A 12716-nucleotide genomic window follows, 5' to 3' on the forward strand; every position below is an offset into this window, starting at 1 on the left:
GTTATTTCAAAAAAATGGTTCAAGTGGCTCTGAGCATTGTGCGACTTAACTTTTGAGGTCATCAGTCGCTTAGAACTTAGAACTAATTAAACCTAACTAACCTAAGGACATCACACACATCCATGCCAGAGGCAGGATTCGAACCTGCGACCGTAGCGGTCGCTCGGCTCTAGACTGTAGCGCCTAGAACCGCACGGCCACTCCAGCCGGCTGTTATTTCACGAAGTGTTGTTTGACTGTAAGCAGTGACAAGTCTACGCAAATACTGCTGCTCTCGGTCATTAAGTGAAGGCTGTCGACCGCGTTGTCCGTAGTGAATGCCTGAAATTTGGTATTCTCGGCCGGCCGGAGTGGCCGAGCGGTTCTAGGCGCTACAGTCTGGAACCGCGCGACCGCTACGGTGGGAGGTTCGAATCCTGCCTGGGGCATGGATGAGTGTGATGTCCTTAGGTTAGTTAGGTTTAAGTAGTTCTAGGGGACTGAGGACCTCAGATGTTAAGTCCCATAGTGCTCAGATACCATTTGAACCATTTTCGTATTCTCGGCACACTCTTGACACAGTGGAGCTGGGAACATTGAATTCCCTAACTATTTCGGAAATAGAATGTCCCATACGTCTAGATCCAACTATTACTCCGCATTCAAAGTCTGTCAATTCCCTTTGTGCCGCCATAATCACGTCGGAAACCTACTCACTTGAATCACCTGAGTTCAAATGACACTGCCCCAATACACTGCCCTTTTATACCCTGTTTACGTGATACTACCGTCATTTGAATATGTGCATGTCCCTATACGATGCATAAAGCACACGTTCTTGGTTTCACGAACACTCAGGAACATTGTGACGCCTGTATTGGCCCACTAAAACACCCAACTTTAATCCCATATAAAATCTGTGGGGCTATCTATAACAGCAGGTGGTGCATAACAATCAGTATCGCCGCGTTAAGGTAGTTCAGTGGAATCTAATCGTCAATGAGTGCCTGCAGCTGGATATGGTTCACTTGAAGGAAATTCATAGACTCTTTTTCTCGTCGAATTGAAGCAACTATCAACGTCAGAGTCACTATGCTGGCGTGATGCCTACTGAGAGTGCTTATAACCCAAAGTAAGTGGGAAAAGTACCACATTCAATAGATAGGAACGCCATAATATCAGACTGGTTTTACAAAATCAGAATCGTGCTAATAATAAATTTGTAAAACTGTCGTGTCTGTTTGAATACGGTTCTCCAAAACTTGGCTCTGAGCACTATGGGACTCAACTGCTGTGGTCATCAGTCCCCTAGAACTTAGAACTACTTAAACCTAACTAACCTAAGGACATCACACACATCCATGCCCGAGGCAGGATTCGAACCTGCGACCGTAGCAGTCGCACGGTTCCGGACTACGCGCCTAGAACCGCGAGACCACCGCGGCCGGCTCCCCAAAACTACTAGAAGTATTTTCACGGAGTTTTCGCAGGTAATCAGAGCACAGCCTGGGGCACCATATAGACTGTACTGCGTCAAAATCAGTTTGCAGAAAAAGGATATCGACTTTTAAAGGTTTGTCTAAAACCGTCGTATCTGGTCATTGGTCTGTTTAACACTCTAACACCCTAAACTACTAGACGAATTTTCATGGTGTTTTCCAGGCAACTTGAGCATACGAGTGTTGTCCAGAAAGTAATGCACTGCATGTTTTTCTTCAACTATTTTTTATTGAACGTAATGAGAATTAACACACATGAAAGAATGGTGCTTTATCTACAAACCCTATTTTTCTATGTAGTCTCCATCCCGTTCTATTGCCTTCCTTCAGTGCGAAACAAGGGTGTGTATGCCCTGTCGGTACGAATCCTTGTCCTGGTGGCGGAACCAGTGATCACTGTGTGAATCATCTCCACATCGTCCACAAAATGTCTTCCACCAATGGCATCCTTTAACGGCCGAAACAAGCGGAAGCCCCAGGGGGCTGGGTCAGGACTGTAGGGTGGATGGAATAACAGTGTTCAACCCTGTTCTGCGATGTGTTCAGCAGTCCTCAGACTTTTATGGGGCCGAGCGTAATCGTGTTGCAACAGAACATCTCCTGGGTCGCTGTGACTCCGAAGCTGCCGGAAGCGTGCCTTGAGTTTTGTTAATGTGTTGACATATGTTCTGAATTAATGGTACCACTTCTTGGCATCACATCAATTAGAATCACACCTTCACAGTCCCAGAACACGGTGATCACGACCTAAGCAGCGAAAGCAGTGGCTTTGAATTTCTTCTTCTGTGGGGAGTGGGAATGGCGCCATTCCAACGACTGTCGTTTTGTTTCGGGTTCAAAATGGTGTACCCAAGTTTCACCTCCTGCCACAATCTGGGACAAGAAGGCCTCCCTCTCAGCTTCAAAACATTGCAACAAACCAAGATAAATGTTTTTCCGTGCGATTTTTGGTCCACCGTTAGACACTGCGGGACCCATCTAGCACACCTTTTTGAATATCCAAGAGTGCGGATAATTGCATCCACAATTACCTTGCTGACTAGCAGATGCGTCGCCAACTGCCAGTCGTAATGCGGATGTCCTCGCGAATTACATCAGCTCGCTACAACATGTCAGGCGTGACAACCGTGGATGGTCATCCTGACTACTACAAATCGTGTCGCTCCGCCGAACCGCCTTCTGATGACCTCAACCTCTATGCCCAGCGACTAAACGTTCTTCTCTCAACAGCAGACACTCCATAGACATTGCACAAGCGTTTGTGAATATTTCCCACAGTTTCTTTCTCTGCAGTGAGAAACTGAGTGACGGCACGTTGCTTGTAACGTACATCACATACAGTCGCCATTTTGAAACTGTCCTGCAGCTACGCTATCTGTCGGAAGTGACGGATACTTGGCGCGCTCACTCAGGAGACCTCGGCTGAGAGGAAAAGATTCGATGCATTAGTTTCTGAGCAACCATCTTTGCTTTGGGGCTCCGTACACACTTTATTTCATCAGAATCAGACAACGGAAAAAAGATGTATTTAATGTTTTTTTTTTAATTTTAAATATCTTGGAAGCACAATAACTGAGGACTTGATATGTCACCAGGAGGTGAAAATTCGAACTGCCATAGCAAAGGGGACATTCAATAGAAAGTGGAGACTGTTAAGTGGCAAATTAGATGAAGGTCTAAGGAAAACGTTTGGCAAGTGTTTTGTCTGGAGTGTGGCACTATATGGGGCAGGAATATGGACGCTAAGACGAGAGGATGAAAAAAGGTTAGAAGCATTTGAGATGTGGTTGTGGAGGAGAATGGAGAGGATAAGCTGGCTGAAAAGAGTGAGTAATGACAGAGTATTGGAAAGGGTTGATGAGAGAAGATGTCTGCTGAAGGTTGTAAGGGAAAGGAAAAAGAACTGGCTGGGATATTCATTGAGAAGGGAGTGCTTGCTAGTAGTTGCTGGTTTGCCGGAGAAACCGAGAGGAAGAAGGAGATACAAGATGATAGACGACAAAAAGGGGAAAGGAAATTATGTGGACCTGAAGAGGATGGCAGGAGACCGGAAAGCCTGGGGAAATACCGTGTGAAAACCTACCTTTTGGCAGAACACTAATGACGATTGTTCTAACAAAATCTATCATATCTGTCTTTCTGTTTGAACACGCTAATCTCCAAAACTACCAGAAGAATTTTCATGGAGTTTTTACAGATGACTTGAGCATAGCTTGGAGTACCTTATACACTTTATTTCCTGAAAATTGGATCAGGCAAAAAAGTATATCTCGGTTTAAAGTTTTATCTAAAACCATCGAGTCTGTCTGTTTGAACACGCTAATCTCTTTCATGAAGCTTTCACAGACATTTTGAGCATTGCTTGGGGCACTGTTAGGTTTTATTTAATCACACTCCCACCACAAAATAAAAGATATCGCAACTGAAAGTTTTATCTAGAGTACTAATATTAAAATGCGAAAGCAACTCTGCCTATTAGATTTTCACAATTAATCTGTTGAACCGATTTCGATGAAATTTGGTATGGAGATAGCTTGAGCACTGTGGAATGGCATAGACTGCTTTAGAAACTGTGTAGTACAATATACTTATGAATTTGAAGAATATTATGATAATTAGGGAAAAATATTTACTCTTTGAAAATGCTATTTATTCTTATAATTTTGATCTTAACCACATTTATGAAAATGCTTTTATTAGTTGATGTAAATTAATGAATACAATGCTTCATTGGGTTTAATCTATACATCGACACTATTGTTGCATAATGTGCAAGTGGTGTAATGTAAAGCTACTTCAGTAACACGATGCATAGATGCGCTCTCCCGTCCATGCCCACCTATATTGTGAGCTATGCTTATCCAAACAGGCCGACACATGATGGCAGCTGATGCCATTGTACGTCCGGTAGCTTACTTACCACCACTCTTCATAAGGAAACTACTGAGATGTGAGCGCAGCCATGGGTAACGACTAGTAATTTATAAGACTGCCCAGAAAAAGAGGTAATCAGTAGTAGGATTTTAATTTAGCTGTCGACTGGGAATTGTCTGTATTGGATATGTATTTCCTATGCAAGATGTTCAAACAGTGTGTGAGGTAACAGGCGAGTTGTGGCACCCTAAAAATATTCTAAGTTCGGAGTTTCGAGGCCACACTGGGGCCTCTCGGTGGGCCGCGGCTTATGGCGGTCACGTGGTGCCGAACGTTAGCCAGGGTTCAGCCTACCGCGTCGGAATTCCATGGTGACCTTGTGTCGGTGAAGAAGACATGCTGGGAGTGCCAAAGATGGCAGACTTTGTGAAACCTTAATGGCAGACATTTCACAGTTCGTATAGGAATTAATAGTAGCCAGATGAATTATGATACCCATGTACATTCCCATTATTTGCATGACAATTCTGATGGTATAATCAGATTTTCAATATCGTTATTAGTTTAAAGTTTAGTATCTGACGATAAATTATACAAGTAACATCCAGCAACAAATTTCCAAAATCAAAACGGTTCATCCGATTTTCTCGATCGACGTGTCTTTAGAAAGCTATTAGCGTAAACCTAAATTTTGTATAAATTACAGGCATGTAATTTGAATAGTACATGAGTTTATGGAGGTCAAAGTGGCCTATCACTATCGATCGCGTCAGTCCATAAGTACTCCAGAGTTACACGAAAAAACGGTAGAAGCGTGCTTATAAATATATTTATTCGTGTATGTCTTCGTTTATATCCGATATATACTATTCATGAAGAAATTGGTCAATTATTTACTGTGTTTTAGAAAGCACGGAGACCTTAGACTACTGGCTTACTTCTGTTCTCTTCCTTTGATATATGTTTCTTTAATTTGTTTATGTATTTAATAATGTATGTTAGAGCGTGTTTATGGTCCAGCCATAGGAATATTTATTTAATTTCAAGTTATTTCAATGTAAATCCAATACTTCGAATGTGTTTCATTATGTTTGTAAGAGTGCATAGGCTTGGAGACAGGGCAGGAGCGCTCTAGCCATTCACAGCGATCGTTCCAAAAGGGACACATGGAGAGACTGCTTGGAAATGGGGGAAGAGGATCGTTTCGAGAGAGGACAGGGGAGTTCTGAACAGTACGGGAGATTCCTGGACAGTACGGCGCGACGGACGCATGAACACAGAATGCTGGACGTGAAGCAGCGACGGGCGGTCGCAGGAACTACATGGAGAGTGGAGCAGTCTGCACGTGGTTGTGGGAGATAGAAATATTTCGTAGTATGCGTTTAAAAGTGAATATCTCGCGAGATATGTTGATGTTCATAACTAATTATATGAAGTAGGAATCTATTGTTTCCCTGTTATTCAACTTATATTTTATTTAATTGCTGGACCATCGACTCCAATAAGTGTTTTACAGTAATAAAGGGCAATCTTAAAGATACTTCTGCTATGGTAGCCATCATTTAAAGTCATTATAACAGTACCTGCAGAATCTACTTAATTGCAATGTTTCATTTATAAATTTCTATATAACATTCAAAATTCGCAATTGCCGAGTGATAGGAACCTTCGGCCATTCTATTCATGTGTATATTCATATTGTAAATTGCAGACTCAGCAGTATTTGGCTTGTAATGCGACAACTACGTATCTCCGCCCCTAGACAACGAAACCAGCCAAAATCTTTGATATTTCAACTCTGAGTTGGAGGGTACGTAGTTGAGGGCCAACACATCATCATTTCATTTCTTTTTGAAAGCCCGCAAGTGTATCGTTTTCACTTAACTGAAATAAGCTCTGCAACTCACAGAATGAACCAACACAATGATTCGAAAAATAATGTAAAACTTGTATTATTCGAACATGTAAAAAATTGTAAGTAGGAACAATGTGCATGTTTACTGCAAAGGTGGTAGCATATGTGCTCTGAGTCACAGTGGCGGTTGTCACAATAAGCTAGTGCAATTATTTCACGAAATGCCATCATTACAATACATATGTGTTATTGAGCCCTTTGAGACACCATCACCTGTGCCACTTGTGATCTTATACATTTTCTGGTGGTGCAAGGTTTTAATTCTCAGATTCCATAGAAATATCGGCTCTGTCTTGACGTCATACTCTGCGTTTGCGGTTTTTGATTTTTAAATACAGAGTTACTTCCACTCTACGCTACTGCGACACTGCTTAAAGCGTGTAACTACTCATACTTCTGGTGACAAATTTTAAAGAAAAACTGATGCTACTTTCAACTAACCTAACATCAGCGTAGGTGACTTAAAAACGTTCGTTAAATTAAGCACCTTGTAAAAACCACTGAATTTACAGAGCGCCATTTGATAAAATTTTAAAGAAGTTTCTAAAAGTCAGATATGATATTGTTTCCACAGAAGCGTCTAAATATCCTTTACGGAGTCGCAACAAAGTTCTGAAAACTTAGTGAATGTTCTTTCCAGCTTCTTTTGAACTTTTAAGTGGTAGATACTCGAGGATTTTAGTAAATTAACACTTTTACACTAATTATATAAGGTCGGCGCAGAAATCTAAAACCAACGTATCAATACTTGCGCTATAAGGTTTTTAAGCAATGAAGTACTTTTCTTTGGAACACAAAATTTTTATTTTACACCACTTCTATTAACAGACATCCAGTCAGTCTGATTGCAGCAGTTATTCTCTCCTTACGTCACTCATTTTTAAGGTTATTATGCAACAAATAAATTTACTCTGTTCTTGAAATAACTGTATTTTCGTGTACGCGATTTACATGATCTTGTTCAAATTTGAGCTCTAAAATATAAAGTGATGTAGGCTCAACAGCGTCTTAAAAAGCCGACATATTACCTCAGTTACGATAATGAGAGAGGTGAGATCTCTGTATGTGATAATTTCAGTCACAATGGTCTTCATAATTCAAACGACGACGTAATTCGCCGACACCCATCTTCTGACTATTATATATTCACTCCAGGCTGTCGTCTTATGGCTAATTCCGTCGGTTGGCTGCAGGTTGCTTTGGATGGATGTCGCTCGTTTGCGTCCCGCACGGTGCACGTTAAACATGAAACAAAGCGCCAGAAATTAATATTCTTATGCTAAACGAATAATAGAAGCAAAAATACAAATAAAACATTTCCTTTACTTGCCATGTGTGGCTGAAGCGGGAACGCATGTCTCACACTTTACCTTTGTCATACTATACGCTGTGGGAGAGTGAGTGCGGGTGCAGTGATGAAGTATTAGTACTACAACTCTGCAACAGTATCCCATGTATATTCAAAACACCCCCCATTGTCATTACCAACGCATAAATTAGCTTCGTGAATCATTCCTGTTGCTTTTTTATGGCGAACCACAACAGTAATTCTCCGTCTAGTATCGGAAATATTCACAGTGCTGTTTAAGTGAATCAGTCTGTACACAGTAGAACCAAACGCTGTCCTAAATTCCTGTTACAGAGAGTTCGGATTTTTCAAACGACTGATTCTGCACATTGACGTAATGTTTGAACCTTCTAATTACATGAAACTGATATTAAAATCATGTAGGGAAAATAAATTTATAGAAACAAACTATGGATACCCACCAAATCTGAAGCTTCTGTGGACCAGTATTTCAAGAGGAATGCCTTATTTGTTGCTTCTCCTGGTAAGGGAGCGCAGGAAGACACGGAGGTTTCAAACTGGATGCGATTAACAACATTCAAGTGAAGGGTTCTTGACGTTCGAGACTGTTGTCAACGTTAATCAAAATAATGTTACCCTGATAAATTCAGTCCTACTAACAAAAATTCACCTTGATTTGAATTTCGACATGTAGACCTCGTGCAGGCTTCTCTGCAGCGCCGCTGGACACATTTGCCCGTGCGTGACCCGTAGCCTAGTTTCCCATAAAAGATCGGCGGCACGCCCACTGCATAGCATAAAATAGTGCCTGACGAAAGAAGGCCGTATGTTTTGGGCACAGGTCTGACCTAGTAGCGACTGGCTAAGAAGGACTCATCTCCAATGCGGTGTTCAGCCTGACGAGAAAAGTGTTGATGGAAAACGATGTCATCCAGACATATCGTGCCACATAAAAGTACATTATCCCCCTAGCTGCAAACTGACATCAAGTTCGAAACAACGTATTTCCACAGCTGTCTGCATCTACGAATGCAGAAACCATCATGCGTTCCTGAGCATTCTTTGGACCCGCTATCTTACCACGATGTCTCTTAAGACTAAGATGACACTAATACTACAGTCCTCTGTTTCCTCCCAATAGGCAATACTGGTGAAGATTTAAAAGAAGTATGTTCTTCGTTTAAAACAGTTAATAAATTGATGGCCGAATTACAGCATGCCTCATATTTCCTGATGTTAATGAATGCCAAAAACGACCCATAACTTCAACCACAGATGAAAATAACAAGAAAATGTCCATTTTGGTATCCTACGATACATAGTTAAAAGTGGTTCAAATAGATAAGATCGTAGGCAAGTCACAAGAAAGAGTACAAGATCTTTTACATAATGAATTTACCTATTTGTAATCTTTGTTGAATTATGAGAAAACGAACTTCTGAGAAATTTTTGGAGCGTTCTAAGATGAACTCAGTGATTACGTTTACCAATTTGTTACCACTTCACATCAGAAATGAAATACTGATTGAGTCTGGGGTGGAAGCTCGAGTCTATAGTGCAAAAAGGTGAAATCAATTTCATCTTTCGGAAAGTTGTGGCTCCTTCCTGGAATACTATTGGGATTCTTCTTATTGACTATTTGAAAAGGGTGAAACTGTTTTGGGTCAACTAAGGCAAGAAATACGTGAAAGTAAGTCTGTGTTGCGGCAGAACAGAAAATCTTTTTCATCACATTAATTCAGTTGCCTGCAAATGTCTTTTGCCATTGGGACTTCGTTTTGTTATATTGTTGTTTGGATTAGTCGCTCTCCACATCTGGTTTAATAACGGCTGTAAATATTTTCATTCGACGAGTGAACTCAAAAACGAATAGACCTGTCTTATCCAGTCACTAAAGCATTATCAGGCTTAAGATGAAATACTTTGGTTCAAATGGCTCTGAGCACTATGGGACTTAACTTCTCAGGTCATCAGTCCCCTAGAACTTAGAACTAATTAAACCTAACTAACGTACGGACATCACACACATCCATGCCCGAGGCAGGATTCGAACCTGCGACCGTAGCGGTCGCGCGGTTCCAGACTGTAGCGCCTAGAACCGCTCGGCCACACCGGCCGGCTGAAATACTTTATTAAGAAGAGCAACAATAACATGATAAAAGTCATAATTTTTTTTGCTGGTGGACAACTAATAAAGGTTAGGAAGGAACCATTCTCACCACAAATGTTAGTACCTGTAGAGGCTTATATAGTTCATCACACATACACATTAATACACACACGCACACACTTATTCACTCACTCAGACATAAATCCTCACTGTTTGACGTGTCTGTATTAGTTAAAAAGATTAAATATTAAAAACTTAAAATGGGTTAAAGCTAGATAAAACAAATTTTACAAATTCTTATGGCTTTAGACGTTACATAAAGTCACTGCTATACGCCGAGACTTCAAAGACAGACATATCGTAGCATGCCAGGTGAAAGGGGGCGCGCTAAGAGTCAGATTAGCCACAGGCGAGTATGGCTCACGAACAGTTATCCAGTTGGAGTCGTCTGTTCATCTGGCTGACAAAATTTCAGACTCCGTTACTGGCGGAAAACAGAGGCCTCGTAGTAACAAGGCTAGAACAATGGAGCAGGTAGCGAGTTGCGTTACTGGCTTGGTTACTTCCGTGGAAAAACACTAAGCACTTGACGACCATATTGTGGTAAAGAACGACGTGGTGGGAACTCTGCGGCTGGAAATTTATTTCAAAGGTGAAAAATCCGTAAAATATAAACCAGCATAGCTAAAATTTAGGCGAATGCGTTAAATTGAAGAGAAAAATTGAGACGAGAATGTTTGTACAACCGTCCCTTCGTTACTTCGAGTAGAAATTAATTTATTTCAGGTGCATGATTTCTAAAAACCTACGAATTTTGAAAATTAATATCTCCTAAACGCCTTAAGCTATTCTAACAAACCAAGTGTCTACAGAGAATACAGAAATGTAGCTTCAGACTTTTATATAGAAACAATACAGATTATTTTGAGTTATAAGCTAGAATGTCCAAAATGAAAAAAAACGTAGTAAAACGTAAAATAAACCCTAAATTGGTAAAAGTAGGGCAGCATAAAAGAGCGGATGCAGTAGTTATCCATAATCACTTAATTTTCCTTATGTTTGATAACAATTAGTAGCAAATTATAGCCAATTAATTAACCAACTGATTAAACTGTGAATGATTCAAATACTATGAACTCCAGTAAAAAATAGGAGGACATCATTAGGAAGCTGCTGAAATTCTGGACACATTTAATATGCCATATGTCTGCTAGTAATAAGAGAAATGTGTATATGAACATTCTCACAACGACAGCTGTCATTTTGATTCTGGAGAGTTCGTTTCGATACTCAGAAGACAACAGACGTGCATTTCAGAGAATAGCGTATCGGTCGCAACTTTAAAAAGATCGAAATTTTGCGAAGAACAGTTTTTGTGGATTTGCGATATTTTCGAGTTACAGCTGTGAGAACTTAAAAATTTGCTTCAATGGTTCATGGGTCAGATAATGTTGTGGAAGCTGCACAATATTTCGACGAGACAGGTGCTCGTTATCTTCAGGTGACTACTGATGTATTGCTGGTTTTTTTTTCTTTATTGCAATGTAATGCCCCTGCCCCATATGGGCAGCCGAGGGGCTTTACAAAAAATATAAAAAAGACAACTCATACATAAAAAGGGGAGAAAAGGGGGCCATAAAAACACAGAAAATGGAGATAATTGAAGTTAAAATATACACTAACACAGAGACATTCACTGGGGGACATTTAAAAACATCGACATAAAGGGAAAAGAAGACAGTTGACGTTGAGGGGAACATAAAATACACTGGAGTCTCACACATATTAAAAGTCGGGCACAGCATTAAATACACAGAGCAAGTGACACTTAAAAACCACTGTAAACAACGGAGCACGGACCAAGAATAGAAATAAAACCACCAGTAGGCACCTGCCAAGAAGGGGAATGCTTACAAAAAAAGGGGGTGATAGAAGGGGGACATAAAAAACACATCAAATGGAGATGATGGGAGTTAAGACATACACTAATAGAGGGACATGCACAGGGGTGACATGAAGTTAAAAGGACACAACTGGCAATTTGTATCGTGCCTAAAATCACAGGATTCAAACACAAGTTAAAAGTTGGCCACAGTATAAAACTCACACAGAGCGAGACACTTAAAAATCAAATCCACTGCAAAGAACAGAACACTCTAAAAGAATAAAAACCACTGGTAGGGACGTGCTGAGGGACTGGAGGTTGATGAGGAGGGAAAAAGAGGGGAGGGGGGATTGGGGCGGGAGAAAGAGGAAAAGGGGGGACAGGGGGGAGATGAAGAGGGAAGACAAGGCAGGAGGGAGTGCAGAGACACTGAAGGCATTATCCTGTAGCTTGTAATGGAGCATTTGGGTGGAGTGAGGTTTGATTGGCGGATGTACAAGTGTGAGCTTATATGAAATATTGTGTTATTAACAATGTACATAATACGGAGCACATAACAAATTTATAATCTTTGCACTACTGACAGATACAACACTCCAAAGAAACTGCTAATACCAGAAATACATAATACTCTGCCCAGATATGGAAGTAATAATTCTTATTTAGAACAGGGTACAACAATACATAAAGAAGAAGATTTATTCCAAAATGCAGCTGTACGTAATATACATAACAGATAAAATATCAGGCTTGGTTCAGGTGACTTTGAAGGTAAGTGCCCACTAAGATGTTCACTGGTATCAGCCCATAATAAACCATACAAATGGGCACACAGAATAATGCAGAATAACGAACAACTGATCTACATTCTATTACTTTTAACCATCACCCTCTACCAACCTAATCATAAATGACAACACAACTACACAGACTTCATGAGTACACAGAAAAGAAAATGTAGCACGACACAATAGCTTGTCACTAGTACTCGTTGATGGAATCACATTCTCCATGTACAATATTTAGCCGGCCGCGGTGGTCTAGCGGTTCTAGGCGCTCAGTCCGGAACCGCGCGACTGCTACGGTCACAGGTTCGAATCCTGTCTCGGGCATGGATGTGTGTGATGTCCTTAGGTTAGTTAGGT

Source organism: Schistocerca nitens, chromosome 9 (genome assembly GCF_023898315.1).
Source record: "Schistocerca nitens isolate TAMUIC-IGC-003100 chromosome 9, iqSchNite1.1, whole genome shotgun sequence".
In the NCBI taxonomy this organism is placed as follows: Eukaryota; Metazoa; Arthropoda; class Insecta; order Orthoptera; family Acrididae; genus Schistocerca; species Schistocerca nitens.